The sequence below is a fragment of the Phyllobates terribilis genome, unplaced genomic scaffold (assembly GCF_046119375.1).
Source record: "Phyllobates terribilis strain yellow unplaced genomic scaffold, ASM4611937v1 Scaffold_9__5_contigs__length_417890890, whole genome shotgun sequence".
Taxonomy (NCBI): domain Eukaryota; kingdom Metazoa; phylum Chordata; class Amphibia; order Anura; family Dendrobatidae; genus Phyllobates; species Phyllobates terribilis.
The window spans coordinates 209,531,288-209,547,657 of record NW_027362769.1 but is presented as its reverse complement, the minus strand read 5'-3'; the positions used below and the strand labels follow the sequence as shown (position 1 = coordinate 209,547,657).

The 16,370-nt window shown below is 39.6% G+C and overlaps 1 protein-coding gene across 1 annotated transcript in view; it reads left to right on the top strand.

Annotated features, from left to right (window-relative positions):
• The first annotated feature begins 516 nt into the window (after positions 1-516).
• Positions 517-16,370, top strand: part of TMC5 (transmembrane channel like 5) — a 119,471-nt gene continuing 103,617 nt past the window's right edge. Inside the window, exon 1 of the mRNA XM_073647630.1 lies at positions 517-801. The gene's annotated coding sequence lies outside the window, so the exon portion shown is untranslated. The remainder of the gene's footprint in view (positions 802-16,370) is intronic.

The window sequence follows — 16,370 nt, the reverse complement described above, 5'->3', positions numbered from 1 at the left end:
TTTAGCGCTTTTTCAGGCGGATCATGGAATGTACTTGCGTTTCTGAAAAAGTCAGTGTGTGCTCGTACTCTTAAAGTTCACCCTCCTTTGCCTGGAGCATAAATAAATTTGGTATTGCTGTAGGAATAAACCGTCTGAATTAATAAAAATATCATAATATTTATACTATATGCCAAAAAAATACCCCCCAAATTAGAATGGCACACAGTTTTTGCCTCGCAAAAATAGTTCGGAAAGTTGTATGGACCCCAAAATAGTAATTGTAATACAGTATCTCAAATAAACAAGCGCTAATACAAGATAATGGATTGAAATAAAAAAAAGTCTTGCTCTTGGAAGATAAGGAGGAAAAATCGAAACCGAAGAGGCACCCTCATAAATCTGGAGCTGGAAATACTTTACTATCTCCAGAGATGGAGGAACTCTGTTATATTTGTGAAACTTTCTGTTAAACTTTTATTTTTACTGCATGTAATAATTGTTCATGTGTTTCACTCTGTTTTATTGGGTGTGATGACTGGGAGGTGATCACTGTGACCATCCATTGCATTCCTCTATAGGAGGCAGTCAGCTGCTGATCGTCTCCCAGGGAACGGCTTTAGGGAAGGTTTCCGGGAGCAGCAGGGCGCAATGAGGGCAGGAGGGAGCTGTGATCGGCTCTGATCGGCTGTGATCGGCTGTCAGCTCCTTCTCGGCGATCGTCCCCTGCTGCTGCTGCTCCTCTTACAGAATTGGGCTGCAGCTGTCGGATCTGACCCTTTCCTGGAGACTGAGGAGAAGGAGCCCAGGCTGTCATCACAGGTAATGCCACTGATCACACAAGACTGGGGAGCTACTGGTGAGCATATGGGATGTGCAATGCACGATCTGTATAGGGTCTGCGCTGTATATATATAGATATTGCATGATCTCAGCTCTATAGTCATACAGTAATGTATTTCTCTATACCTGAACTGCATTGCTTTACATTGTACTATACATTTCATATACAATATTTATCATAGTTATTTATTGCTGCTGTGTTACATGTGTGCTATATGTAGATACATAAGGGTATTGATTTGTATATAGGTACGCATATAAGTACACTGATCACCATACACATGTCATTTACTATACAGGATATATGCTGTATATATAGATACACATATAAGTACAATGATCACCATAAAGATGTCATTTACTATACAGGATATATGCTGTATTACATGTATACTATATGTAGATACATAAGAGTATTGATTTGTATATAAGTACACATATAAGTACAAGGATCACCATAAAGATGTCATTTACTATACAGAATATATGCTGTATTACATGTGTGCTATATGTAGATACATAAGAGTATTGATTTGTATATAGGTACACATATAAGTACAAGGATCACCATACACATGTCATTTACTATACAGGATACATGCTGTATTACATGTGTGCTATATGTACATACATAAGAGTAAATATTTATTAATCTGATATGTACATGTATAAGTACAATGGTCACAATACAAGTCATTTATTATGCAGGATGTTTACTATACATTGGAAAAATGTAAGTGCAGGATACAATGCTGAATATACATATGTGATGTGCTATTCCAGATTATAGAAAAGTGCATTATATGTGTGTACAGACTGTATGCAATGTGCAATGCAAGATTTATACAGAATATCCATGTATTTATTATGCTTTGCTTATAAAGTGCTATGATATTCCGCAGCGCTTTACAGACATTCTGGGCACTGTCCCCATTGGGGCTCAAAATCTATATTCCTTATTAGTATGTCTGTGGGAGGAAACCGGAGAACCCGGAGGAAACCCACACAAACACAGGGAGAACATACAAACTCCTTGCAGATGTCCTTGGTGGGATTTAAATCCCGGAACCCAGCGCTGCAAAGCAACAGTGCGAACCACTGAGCCACCGGGCTGCATAATGTTAGATCTATGTGTAAGGAGTGTCTTCCAGCATTAGGACTTTTCAGCTTTTGCTTGTTTTTAAGATACTCTTCTGCAATGTCTTTAATCTGAAAAAGGTGGACAGAGTAGATAAATAGGAGACTGCTATTTGTATCTCTTGTCTGGGGCGGAATCCCTTACTTAGCTATACAGCCCTGGTAGTAATTGTCACACGTCACAACACATTCTAAAGAGTTCTGCCGCAGTTACATGAAATGAATGTGTAAATACATAGTATTATGCATTTTGTGCTGATACTGAGTTAGAGTCTGTGGTATAGCCCTGATCCACAGTCTGTGGATCTGCTGTTTGTCATTAGAAATAGGCAACTATCTTAAAGGATAGGTGATAACTTGCTGATCACTGGTGGTCCAACCGATAGGACCCTCTTGTGATCCCTAGAATCAGGCTCTGTAGAGCCCTGTCTTGTACGTAGCAGAGGTGCGCATAGACTACCGGAGAAAGCTGAGCGCTGTGCTTGGCTTTTATCAGTAGTCCTATAAACAATGATTGGTGCAAAGATCGAATATGCACCAAGATAGAAGGTGGATCCAGCTCCAATACAAAATACATAGAAAATCAAGTTTATTCCATCTTCAATAAAATCACATTAGTGAAACAAAAACAGTTTAAGGCTGTGTGCCCACTGTGCATTTTTTTAAGCGTTTCCGCAGCGGCAATTCCACTGCAGAAACGCTTAAAAAACGCTTGGTAGAAGGCCTGCCATGTTCCCCAATGATAATCCGCATGTGCTGTGCACATGCTGCGGAAATTTCCTCTGCGGATTATCATTGCGGAAAAATCCGCAGCACTACCAATTATTTTGTGGAAGCGCTGCGTTTTCGCCGCCATTGACTTGCATTGGAACACATGGAATCCGTATCACTGCATCTGTACATGCAGAATCCATGCGTTTCAATGTGCGGATGGTACCCGGGTGTGGAGGACAGGAGACTCTCCTCCGGACCCGGGTACCATAGTACCTGTTAAATAAAGAATAAAAAAATATATATATATTATACTTACCTTCTGATGGCCCCCGGTGTCTTTGTCTTGACTTGCTGGCAGATCGCGGTGGACTCAAGGACCTGCGGTGACGTCATTTAGTCATGTGACGGTCACGCGACCGCTGACATCGGCAGGTCCTTTAGTCTACCGCGAGCTGCCGGCAAGCAGAGACAAGGATACCGGGGGCCATCAGAATGTAAGAATATATTTATTTTTTATTTTTTACCATTCTTTCGGTCACACTATATAAATCCATGCTGGTTGCATGGATTTATATAGTGTGACCAAGTTGTCAAGCACTTTCCAAGTGATGCTAAAATCGCTTGGAAAGCGCTAGACAAGCCGCATGCAGAAATGCAAGTGAAGAACGCTTCACTTCCGCTTGTCCCTGGCAGGAAAACGCATGTACAATCCGCATGTACAATCCGCATGTACAATCCGCATGTACAATCCGCATGTGTTTTTTCTGCTAGGGAGATGCAGAAACGCTTAGGAAAAATCCGGAGCATTTCTGCATCGTGGGCTCATAGCCTAAAAGAGAGACCCATATGCTGGTTACTCACTCCCTGGAGGAGTGGATGAAAATTGCCAACTAATGGTTTCACTGGGATGCATTTTTAACCTCTTCAGGTCCATCCGTAGGTAAAACATTTCCAGCCTAAGCCGTCTGCACCTCTCATCTCTCTCAATAATCATTGGATCCCTTATCTTCCCCTTGATCTCTCCCACTCTTGTGTCATGTCTACTTTTGTCTCTTCTTCTGTATGTCTTCCCATTAACCTTATCTCCCTATCATCCTCTACTCTCTGCCTTCAACCTTCGCTCTCTAAGGCTATGTTCACACATGATGCTTTTTTCAGCGTTTTTTTATGCATTTTTTAATGCAAATTTTAAGCTGTGTTTTGCAGTACCAGCAAAGTCTATGAGATTCCAGAATTCTCTGTTCACACATCATGTTTTTTTTTGTTCCATATTTTGTGCCTTGCGTGTTTTTTTGGAAAATAGGTCATGTCACTTCTTTCAGCATTTTTTCAGCATGGTGAAAAAAACGATGAAAAAACGCACCCAAATTTGCATCAGCGTTTTTCCAGCGTTTTTAATGGCAAAATAGAATGGGTTCTTTTTTTTTCACAGAACTTTATGTACATGCATAATAGAGACAGAAGGACAGTGAAAAAAACGCTGAAAAAACGCACCAAAAATGCATAAAAAAAGCACCAAAGCTGCTAGAAAAATACTGAACAAAATGCCCCTGAAGATAAAGTTTTGCTGCAGATTTGTGGCGCAAAAAAACCCATGATGTGTGAACATAGCCTAAGAGTTATGCTATCTCACAATCATCCCCCCTTGCCCCAGTCCTGTCGTGACCCCTGGTTTGTCTGCTTATGTTTTGGTGGTATATTAATTGCTTGACTGTGAGAAGAGAACAGGAAGGAAAGTAAAAAAAAAGAAAAATTCAACAAGCAAGGTCAAGGCCAGTAGAAGAGGTAAGACTTTGACTGGTCGTATTCTCTTCTACTGGCCTTGACCTTGCTTGTTGAATTTTTCTTTTTTTTTTTACTTCCTTCCTGTATGTTAAAATTCTAATAAAATTCAAGTTTGAAAAAGAAAAAAAGCCAGACCCATGACATTTGGCTATATGTTTATTTCAATTTGTTTATTTTTATACATGTTTATTTTATTTGTTAAACTTTTTTGTTTCACTAATGTGATTTTATTGAAGATGGAATTAACTTGATTTCTTTTACATATTTTTAAGTCTATGAGATTTCAGAAATCTCATGCACACAACTTTTTTTTCCTGACTGCTTTGTCAAAGAGCTGCGTCTTTGCAAAATGCAACGTCATTTCTTTCAGCGGTTTTGCAGCATTTTTCATCCATTCAATGGGTAGTGCAAAAAAGCCACAAAAACCCAGGTATCATGTTTTGCTACGTTTTTGGTGCCAAAACCTGATGAAGTTGAATTTTTTTTTTTTTTTTCTGCATTAAACTTGATCAGCATGCACAAGAGACAAATGTACACTGAAAAAAACGCAGTAAAAAAGGGCGAAAAAACGGTTCAAAAATCACCAAAAAAAAGCAACAAAACCTGCTTTTTTATCGTTTCTTTACTGCCAAGAGAGCAGGTTTTGCCTGTCAAAAAAAACGCAGCAAAAACGCAGTGTCTGAACATAGCCTAAGGCTGCGTTCCCACGATGAGCTTTTGGTTTGATGTTGCAGAATTTCTGCTCCTATTATTTAAATTAGGTTACTTGAGTTTTTGTGTGTTTTTTTTTTAACATGTGTTTTTATCGCTGAGTTTTATTTCTCTTGTTGGTATCTCATGCTTTAGATAAATTGCTGCTTTTTTTTGATACTTCCTGGTGTTTGGCTTTGATAAAATTTTAATGACAAACTTAGGTGTGCCGCGGGAACGCAATAAAAACACATGTGCATTTTTTTTCTGCGGAATCTCCACACCTAATGTAAGTCTATGGGGAAAATCCGCTCCGAAAACTCAGTGTACCTGCAAGAGAAATTGACATGTTGATGATTTGAAACACCCACCGCAGGTCAGTTTACTCTGTGCTAAAGAGAAGTACAGTGGGCATGAGATTTGTATAAATCCCATCCACTTTGCTGGGACTGTAAGATGCTGAGCTTTTGTCGCAGCAAAAATAACCAGCGTCAATAACGCACCAAAAGCTCATTGTGGGAACGTAACCTTGTATAGGCTGTAACTCAGGATTAGTAGAAAATAAGTAAGAATTTTAAACATTAACAAAGTAACTCAATTTCTTATCTAGATTTAATTGATGTGGCGTTCAAAGGTGGATATATACATTATATATATACATCATGCGTCATAAAACATAAATGCCAGGGTGGGGCGCCATAGGTTGTAATCTCTGTCTGCTTACAAAGCTTATCTTATCGGGACAACCCAAAGTCATTGTAGGTTCAGCTACCGAAACCCCCTACAGTAATCGTATCAAAAGAGAATGCTGCGGACAGAATTAGGCAATGTTCACACTCAGCGTTTTTGCTCCATTTGTATAAGCAAACATGAAGCTGCATTTTCCAGTACCAGAAAAAGCTCTGAGATTTCAGAAATCTCATGTTTTATTTTTCCTGATTGCATTTAAGAACTGAACATAACTACGGCACTGAAACCAAGCCCATCAACCAGAGGATATCTAACCATAAATATCAGATAAATTTAGAACAAGCTTAAAATTAAAGCACAGTGCTACTAGAGAATGTGGGGATCAACACTCATTGTAACGTATTTATCCACAATTATGGCCTTGTGGTTGTGAATTCTACTATAGTGGTTTTAACAATAGAGTTATACTAGTAAGAAATTCCATGTATTTAGGACCTTCAAACCACGTGCAAAAAATGACAACCGATTATAAAGTGGCAAATGCAATCAATCACAAACTCTGACTATACTAACATAGTATAATACATGATTGATCAGTATCTAAATGTTATAAAGTGACAAGTACATTGAGTCCTGGCAATCCATGATGGGTATACTTTTTAACCAAACAATGCTTCTAAATATAGCAAGTTTACAGAGTTATAGTAAATGGAAAGCAGCAGGTGCCAACACTTCATTTATTGTAGGTTTACAGTATACCAAGATCAATTTTACAAAAATAAGTTGCAATTAAAGCTAAGTTACATGTATAAACGCAGAATAGAGTGAGGTCCTCGGAGCCCCAACGCGCATTTCGCCTTTTCTTCGTCAGGGGGCTTTCTTCGTCACGCCCACTGACAATGAAAGGGTGAAACGCGCGTTGGGGCTCCGGGGACCTCATTCCATTCTGTGTTTATGCATGTTATTGCAACTTAGCTTTAATTATAACTCATAATTAACAGGTTTTGCTGCGTTTTTGCAGTGTTATTTGCTGTATTTTTGGAGAATAAAACTAACTGTATTAAATATGTACTGTAGACAAATCACACATTTATTCCGCACCAAAAAACACTGCAAAAACACAGCAAAAAACATGGCAAAACCTGATGAGGTCATTTTAAAAATGCAGAAAGTCTCAATATTTTAGCTCCTACTCTTTAAAATTTGGTAGAAAACTGGCGTAAAGACTTGATAGTCATGAATATGATTTTGCTTACTTTACTAAATGAATTAATATCATATATCTATAATAACATGGATCATAAACAGATTTGTACACAGATCAGCTTTTGGCCACTACAGTAAGATTTCAATTTTATTTTACCCTTTGTACTTAAGAATTGTAAATGAGAAGAATCTTACTGAACTCTGCACTAGTAATAGGCTCCTTCAGGGGGTGTTGGCCTTAAAACAATTAACCTTTATTAGTTCTGTAAAATATTTAGCACTTTAGGATACTTAACTTCAGGAGACATTAATTCGAGGCAGCAATGGTATCAGACAGAGGTGCATCATTACAGCATAGTGGTAAAACCACATATAAGTACATTTTTTGCATTGGTTCTATTACATTTGTTGATTCACAGAGCATTTTTCTAAATTTTTCCTGGTGTTTTTGATTTGTTTTAGTGCCAGTTTTTCTTCTTTTTAGCTCAAAAATGCTGCATCCAGATGGTACTATAATGTTGTATTTTTGTCGCCTTTTTTGTAGTCAGTAAAGTCTGAAAAATCTGTTTCTGGTACTTCCCTTTCCTGAAACGATTTTTGAAAACAACAGTGAAAATGTAACAAAATATAAAAATCTACAAAAAGCTGTGTAAATGCTTAAAAGAAACACTATTTCAAGAAAGCCTTTCAAAGCGGTAGAAATAAATGGATGTATGCTGCCCTTTTAACAGAAATCTAAAAAAGAACTCTTTGGGTATGTTCACATCAAGTCTTTTTGCCAGGTTTTTGGAGCAGAAACTCAACAGAACCTCTGACTTTTTGAGGAAGATTTGAGGTATGTGCACAGGAAGTCTTTTGAGAAGGTTTTGGAGCAGAAACCGAGAGAAAAATCTACAAATCTTCAAAAAACTCTTCAAAAACATGGAGTTTCAGCTCCGAAAACTCAGCAAAAAGACTCCGTGTGTAGAGATGAGTGGACCCATGGAAGTTCGGGTTCATTGGGTTAGACGAAACTTTAGTCCAAAGTCCGGTTTGGGTACCAGAACTGTTCCCGTACTTGAACCTGAACCCGAACCCTTTAGAAATCAATGGTGACCTGATGTTTGGAGCTGGAAAGTGCTAAAAACCCTTTATCAACCATCAGTTTGGACTATATGCAAATCGTATTCACTTTTACTCCGTCTCAATAGGTCTTTATTTGATAAATGAATGTTATCTTTCAGCAATACTGATACCATCCGTATGACATCTATCTTTATAGGAAACTGAATTGTGCCTTTTTTTTCACCTGAAGCGTTTTCTTTGGCGTCGTTTTGGTTGTTTCTGAAGCCACTTTTCCATCTTTTTTTACACTGTATATATATACACGAGTGTCCTCCAAATGATGCAGACTAGTACATTCCACAAATGTGGATACAAAAAGGGGCATCTGAGAGTCTCACAAGAAACAATGGCTCATGAACCTTGACTTACTGAACAAAGGAATAATACGTCTGGCTTAATTAAGAATAGATGACCCCCGCACAAGTGGCCAGATTGACTCTGAGTTGTCACAATACATATATTATATTTTATAAAAACAGAAGTTGATGGCAGAAGGCATGCATTTACCTGGTATATGTTTGAATTTCATCCATAGGAAAAAAAAGTATTAAAAGTACAGTGTACACAAGTTCACAAAGTTTATGAAACATTTTTTCCTTTGGTCTGTTAACTACTAAAAATTTCCAGATGTTTCCATGATTTTTTTATCCCTTACTTTTTTTCTTACTCTCCTATAAGCTCAAAATATTCACAGAGAATATTATGGCGTTTGGCTCATATGAGCAAATAAAAAATATACCAAATAGTTATACACCCAATGTATTCATGATGATGGCACTCTCCCCATCTTCTCATAGTGATTGGCGGCAGCTCATCAGTAACCATTGAGAGAGGCAATAATATCTATGAGTCTGCTGTGTTCATTTAATTCTTTGTGCTATTTTGGCTCATGGAAGTAAGGACCTGTCTATGTTATATGTTGCTTCTATAAAGAGCAGTTGATTCAGGTAACAGATCCGCTTTATACTGCCTATATGTATGGTAAGTGTGCGGGGGAGAAATATATAGTGATTTACCTAGATACAATCAATTGTACCCAACTTGCTTCCATATATTGCGGTTTGCTGAGAATTATATTGCAGTTGCGACTTTTGTTCCTTTGGTTAAAAGGTTTGCTCATCATCTTAAATGGTTAAAATTGCAAGTTGCTTGTTAAAATACGTAACTTTACAATTTACCGTACTTAGTAAAAATTATCTTTGTTCTCAAGAATGGAGTGTTTTTCATTCTATTGTGTACTGCTGGTTGCGTAGATTACCGGCCACCTCTGTAGTGTATCAGCTCCTAAGCAAGGAGTACAGCGCTTACAAGCTATTTACTGTAGAGCTTGTAATTAGGGATGAAGTGGAAGTTCGTGGAAGTTCTGCTTCTGGTACCTGACCGAACTTTATGTCCAAACTTTACCCAAACTTGAACGTGAACCCCATTGAAATGTATGTGAAGCCGAACTTCGGAGCTGGAAAATTCTCTCAATCGTTCCCAGACTTCTCCCCCCGGAACTTCGAACATTAAAACGGACTTCCAGGAAAAGGCCGTGTTCGGAGTTCAGGTATGAACCCTGAACTTTTAAGTTCGGGTTTGCTCATCTCTACTTGTAATCGCTGATTTGCCATCAGCTGGATCGCGGCATCTGGCCAGCTTCAGTCGCTCTGCGTTCCTTTTTGCTACAGAGGCAAAGCGGCTTCAGCTTGCAGGATCGGAGAGAGCACGGTTCTGGCAAGCTGGATGCTGCTGGTCTGGATGGTCAATCAAGCAATCAATCAGGAGAGCAATGCTCCTTGGAAAGCAGGAATCTGTGCGCTCCTGATCAGCAAGAGGAGAAAACCCCTTTAATTGTTATGTTACTTAGATTCTTTTTTACATTCTATACCCATACGATTCTGCTAGTTAATACACCTTCTATTGTCAAATACTCATACGGCATTGGGTTCTATAAATACTGGCTTTACCAGTACGTCTTGCTGTAGGCAATGAGGCTTCTATAGTTACACAAAGTAACTAGAGAATGTAGGCAGGTAACAATGTGGGAAATGTCTATGCTGATGCTGTATATAGGCCATCTATGTGTGCATCATGAGTTACATGGGCAAATTTTATTAAAAGAAAAATGTACTTATTTTTTCCTATGGAGAAAGTCTGTTTATTTTGCAAACTTTCCCTTTAGATTTATAATGAGAGGGGTCCATCATGTGCCGCTGATATGCAGAATGCAAGGAGTCTGGCATACCTGTCATAGAACAGAAATACGTAAATAGTAGCACAAATATGAACAAAGCTGGAGACCAAAAGTCTCCGGAGGTTGTTTGGAGACGTAATATATTCACAAGCCCTAGTCAATGACTGAAAGGGACTGTCAGCACAGAATGACTCTTCAAACCCAGTACAGGCGCTTGGTGCACCGTGGTGGGGTCAAACATTTACGTGCACCATCCCACCTGTTTGTTTTCCCTCAATCTCCACCCCTCTCTTCTTTCATTGATAGCTCTGGATTCATAGAGCCAGAGAAGGATGGCGATGGATGGAAACCAAGCAGGTGGGAAGGTGTATTTAAATGATTGGCCACGCCATGATCCACCAAGCATCTGTACTTGGTTTGAACAATCATTCTGTCCCTTTAAATGGGTTGTCTCATGTTCCAAGAACAAAATTCCAAAGTGCTTGTAGAAACAAGCAACTTTGCAATTTACTTGTTATTAAGAATCCTCTCTCTTCACAAGAATGAAGGGATTTTTAATATTGTTGTTTAAACATGTGCAGTGCTTACAAGCTCTTTCCTATTCAGCTTGCAAGCACTGCACTGAAGCTGGCTGGGAATACTTGGCATGCACTGTTAGCTTTCAATCCGGACAGTTTCTGTGCAACTGAATTGCAGCATCGGATAACGTACAGATGTCCCATAATGGCAACAATACCACTGGTACAAACTGTGAGTTGAACAGGAGTGTCCAGCAGCAAGAAGGACATCGGGAGGCAGGGGAGCAGTGCGCTCCTGCACAAAAAGATGAGAACAACCGTTTCAATATGTTCCAAATTTATTTAGATTATGCAGTGTTACCTAATGTAAGGATACATCTATGCGTAACGGAAGCATTGCAGATTTTACCCTCAATATTTTCCGATGTAAAATTCATCCTGGCTAACAGTATAAGCTTGTGGATGACATTTAAAAAAATTTTTCACATGCTACTAAGTCTGCAGTAAAATCCATGTAATAATTCAGATGCAAGCTTTCTCACACTTCACCAAAAGTTAGCAGGACGGGTGGAAATAGGCAAAAAGATTTTATGCAGGCAGAAAAATGTCTTAAAACCATTGTTACGCTTCCCACATGGAGTTTATGTAGGAAAAACAATAAAATTGAAGTGTTTTTCTTTGTATTATTTACATGCCTTTTGTTGGTATGGTGAGTATTGCTGCTTTAAAGGGGTGGTCCTAAACACAAATTAATTTTCATTCTGAATTCCTATCTATTTAATGCCACAATCTAATTTATTTTCTAATATACTTTAATTAAAAATTCCCTCTCTATCCCTAACTACACAATCTAACTGTTGTATTAATTTTTTCTACTTCCTTTTTGATGATGCTTCATTTGTGAATGCCAGTGAGTGCCAGGATGCCCAAACAAAGCGCTATCAGGAGGCAGAGGCTGCGGTCACTGCCCCAGCCTCATCCCCCACCCTGAAACAAAGCATCATCACTGACTTTCATTTCAGGGGCTGGGCTATTCCCTGCTCTACTGAACATGCGTCGGTTATCAATTCCGACGGATCCTCAGTAGATTCTTGTCACCGTGCAATGTGCACGAATCTGCGCCGTCCACGCAAGTGATGTCACCGTGCTGATTTATGCATGCCAGGTATTCTTCTTACAACCCTCACTGCCAGTGCGCTCTCCTACCGGCTCAATACTTTTGAACAGAGAGCGCACTGTCGTGCACTTCGCACAGTGACAGCAATCTACTGAGCATACGTCAGAATTGACATCCGATTCATGCTCTGTACAGCAGAGAATAGCCCAGCCCCTGAAATGAAGGTCACTGATTACGATTCATTTCAGGGAGGGGGCAGTGGCTGCGGCAATGCCCTCTGATGACGCCTCCCAGCATGCACTGGGATTCTTAAATGATGCGTCATAGGAAATTAAGTAGTAAAATTTAAAAAAAATCCATACGTCAGAATTGACATCCGATTCATGCTCTGTACAGCAGAGACTAGCCCAGCCCCTGAAATGAAGGTAACTGATTACGATTCATTTCAGGGAGGGGGCAGTGGCTGCGGTAATGCCCTCTGATGACGCCTCCCAGCATGCACTGGGATTCTTAAATGATGCGTCATAGGAAATGAAGTAGTAAAATAAAAAAAAAATCAGTTTGATAGTGTAGTGAGGGAAGGATAAGGAATTTTTAATTAAAGTATATTAGAAAATAGATTAGATTATGGCATTAAATAGATAGGCATTTAGAATGAAAATTAATTTGCGTTTTCGATCACCCCTTTAAGTATTTTATTATATATTAGACTGGTGGAGATAGCCGAGTAAAGTGCTCAGCTATCTCTGCCAATACCATAGAGAATAAAAAGAGCGGTGGCAAGCAATTGTGGCCACCACTCCATTCCAAGAGGACATTATAGAGCTCTGTGGTTGGGATTGGTGGAGGGTCCCAGCGGTTGGACTTAGGTGTGAATAGGTGATAACATTACATATTTGAATAGCCCTTTAAGGCCCCTTCATATGAGCCCATTAGCAGCCAAATGTTCATTCATAATAAACACTTGTTCCCATTTATTGGCCTGTGTAAACATATCACTGATCAGGCGACAAATATATATATCACTTATTTGTTGACTATTTGTATTGTTAATAGGGTTCCTAAAATCATGTAGTATAAGCTGCTAAGTTTTCCAGGTAATTATATTAATACATGATCGTCTACAAATAAAAGCAACTTGTTTCAAGGCAATGGATCCTGCTCATGTATAATTTATACTCTTTTCTTCTGCTTTAGCGGCAAACAATTGTGGAAATGGATACATCTCATTAAATTCTAACAACATGCAAAAAAAAAGAAAACATAAATGAGATTTGGTTTCCTACATAGCAAAGGCCAGCGCAGACGTATCTTCCCCATGCTGGCCGAATGAGTAGTTGTTAGGTGTCAGCAAATCTCTATAAGTTTTTATCAAAGCTTTGGATGGTACCCTGGGCCTGGTAGATTCATTATTGATATTACATTCTGTAGAGAAAATAATATAATAGCTACATTAAAATGTATTACATTTATTAGGAAATAAATGGCTACTTAGGTTCCCTATTATGGGACCTCTTCTAGTGGATAGTAACAAAAAGTCAGACAAAAAGAAAAAATATATAATTATGATAAAAATCTGACTGAAAGGGAACCTGTCAGGTTCGATAATGCTATTAACCTGCAGATATGAGGATAATCTGCAGTTTAATAGTGTCATGAAGGTGTCCGGCCGCTGTAATGAAAGTCCTGCATTCTGGAGAAAATTAGCTTTATTTCTCCCGAGAGCCGCCGGCTTTCAATCATACAGGTGTGCCCAGAGCAATTAGAGTCACCTCTCACAGCACTGAGAGCGGCGTTTGTAACTACACCCCGACACTGACTGACAGCTGGCTGTGGAGTGCATCAGTGTAGAGCTGGCTGTCAGTCAGTGCTGGGGCGTGCTTACAACCTCTGCTATCAGTCCTGTGAGTGGTGACTGTAATTGCTCCGGACACGCCTGCATGACTGAAAGCCGGCGGCTCCCGGAAGAAATAAAGTTAATTTTCTCCTGGGTGCTTCACTGCTATCAGGCACCTTCATAACACTATTGATCTGCAGATTAACCATATATCTGCAGGTTAATAGTGTTATTGGACCTGACAGGTTCCCTTTAAATAACATGGAATTGGTATACATTTGTTTAAAGTGGCTCTCCAGGAGTTGGGTCATCACCAGTGTTTGATTATTGGAATTATACATCTCGGACCTCTGATGATCAGCACAGTTACAATGATTGAGGTAAGGTACTAGGAACATGTGAGCAAGCTGCTGTGTCTCTGTAAACACTGGAAGAGATCTGGCACTTGCAGGAATCCCTTCATTGTGCTGATCGTTGTGGGTTTAAAAGGAATAACTTCTACGAATCAAACGTTGATGGCCAATCATTGCTTAGAAGTGGGATTCCATCAGTGTTTAAAAGAGGTATCCCATAACGTAAATCACATCATGAATGGTCACTCAGAATCTGCCTCTTGGGTTCCCCACAGATCGCAAAGTCTGCTGTGTTAGTAGAGTGTTAGTGAGCATGTGCGACCACTGCTCCATTCATTATAGTAGAGTGTTAGTGAGCATGTGCGACCACTGCTCCATTCATTATAGTAGAGTGTTAGTGAGCATGTGCGACCACTGCTCCATTCATTATAGTAGAGTGTTAGTGAGCATGTGCGACCACTGCTCCATTCATTATAGTAGAGTGTTAGTGATCATGTGCGACCACTGCTCCATTCATTAGAGTAGAGTGTTAGTGTTAGAACCTTGCTCTTAGGTTTTTTCCTTTGCTGGTCACATGACCTCGTTGGCCTATTTAATCCTGCTCCGCCCTTCTGGCTTTGCTGGACTTCATTGTATAACTACTTTCTAGCTAGCCTGTGCTCTGTATCTAACTCTGTTAGTTTGCTTGGTCTACGGACCTCAGTGTTCTATATATTTTGTTTGTTTGTCTGTCTGCTACTATTTCTGTTAGGAGGTGTCCCATTTTCCTCCCAGTCCTTAGTACTTGTAGGGATTCCTTCCCCACATCTATAGGTCTCCGTACAGACTAGCTTAGGACTTTAGCAGGTCTGATCGCAGGATCAGGTTCCCTGTTACATCGTAGGGATTCAGCTGAGTTCTATCGTAGGGACAGATCTCCTCTCTTTCCTTAGCTCTGGTAGCAGAACATAACAGTAAGTCCAGCCTGCAAATTCTCTAAGGAAAGATTTTTCTGTTCCATCATGGTGTCGGTTCAGGATTTGGCTCATCGCCTGCAGGGACTCTCTCTGGAGGTGGCCGAGCTCCGTCAGCACGTGAGTAACTGTCCTGGAGCACATTTCTTGGAGCCTAAGGTATGTTTGCCGGATTTATTTTTTGGTGAACACCGAGAATTTTTTTCATTTAAAAATGCTTGCTTATTGTATTTTCGTTTGAGACCCAAGTCCTCTGGGGATGAATCCCAGCGCATAGGGTTCATAATGTCACTTTTGCGCAAAGAGCCTCAGGAGTGGGCCTTTTCTTTGCAACCTAGTGATACATGCTTCAGATCAGTGGATAGTTTTTTTTCTGCTTTGGGATTATTATATGATGATCCTGACCGTGTCGCATCAGCTGAGACTGAGTTAAGACGTTTGAGACAGGGATCAGGTAATGTGGAAAAATATTGTACTCATTTCCGTCGTTGGTCTACTCAAACAGGGTGGAACGATTCTGCTCTGAAAAGTCTATTTCTTGCTGGGCTCAATGAAAGGGTTAAAGACCTGCTAATTGCTTATCCTACACCTGAAGATTTGCAACAGGCTATGCAATTAACTATACGGGTGGATAGGAGACTGCGTGCAAGGGTTAATGAGAGCAAATCCTCTGCTATGTCAGTTTCTGGTTATGAGAATGTGTGTACTAACAGTGGTGAATCGATGGAGATTGGATCGGTGGCACCTCGCTCTCAAGAAAAAGATCGTCGATTTTCTGAAGGCTTGTGTTTCTATTGCGGAAAATCTGGTCATTTGATTAAAGGCTGTGAGCTTCGTATGAAGAAAGAAAAAAAAATGGTCAGTCATGCCCGTATTGCCTGTTTAAATTCCAAGGGTGTATTTTTAGCTGCTTCCACGATTGCTCAGGAAAAATTAATGGAATTTCGGGTGTTTGTTGATTGTGGATCTACTCTGAATGTAATTGATGGGGGATTCTTGGAAAGACTCAATTTAAAACCCGAACCTTTATCATCCCCCATTGCTGTGGTTTCTGTGGATGGTTCCCCTTTGAAGAATATTACTCTCAAGGTCTGTGAATTTCCTCTCACTATTAATGGTGTTCACCATGAGAAATTGGATTTGGTAGTTTTGAATAACTTGCCTTCTCCAGTAATATTGGGATTGCCCTGGTTAAAATTTCACAATCCTGTACTGGATTGGTCTACCAATGAAATTAAATCCTGGAGCCATAAATGTTATGACAAGTG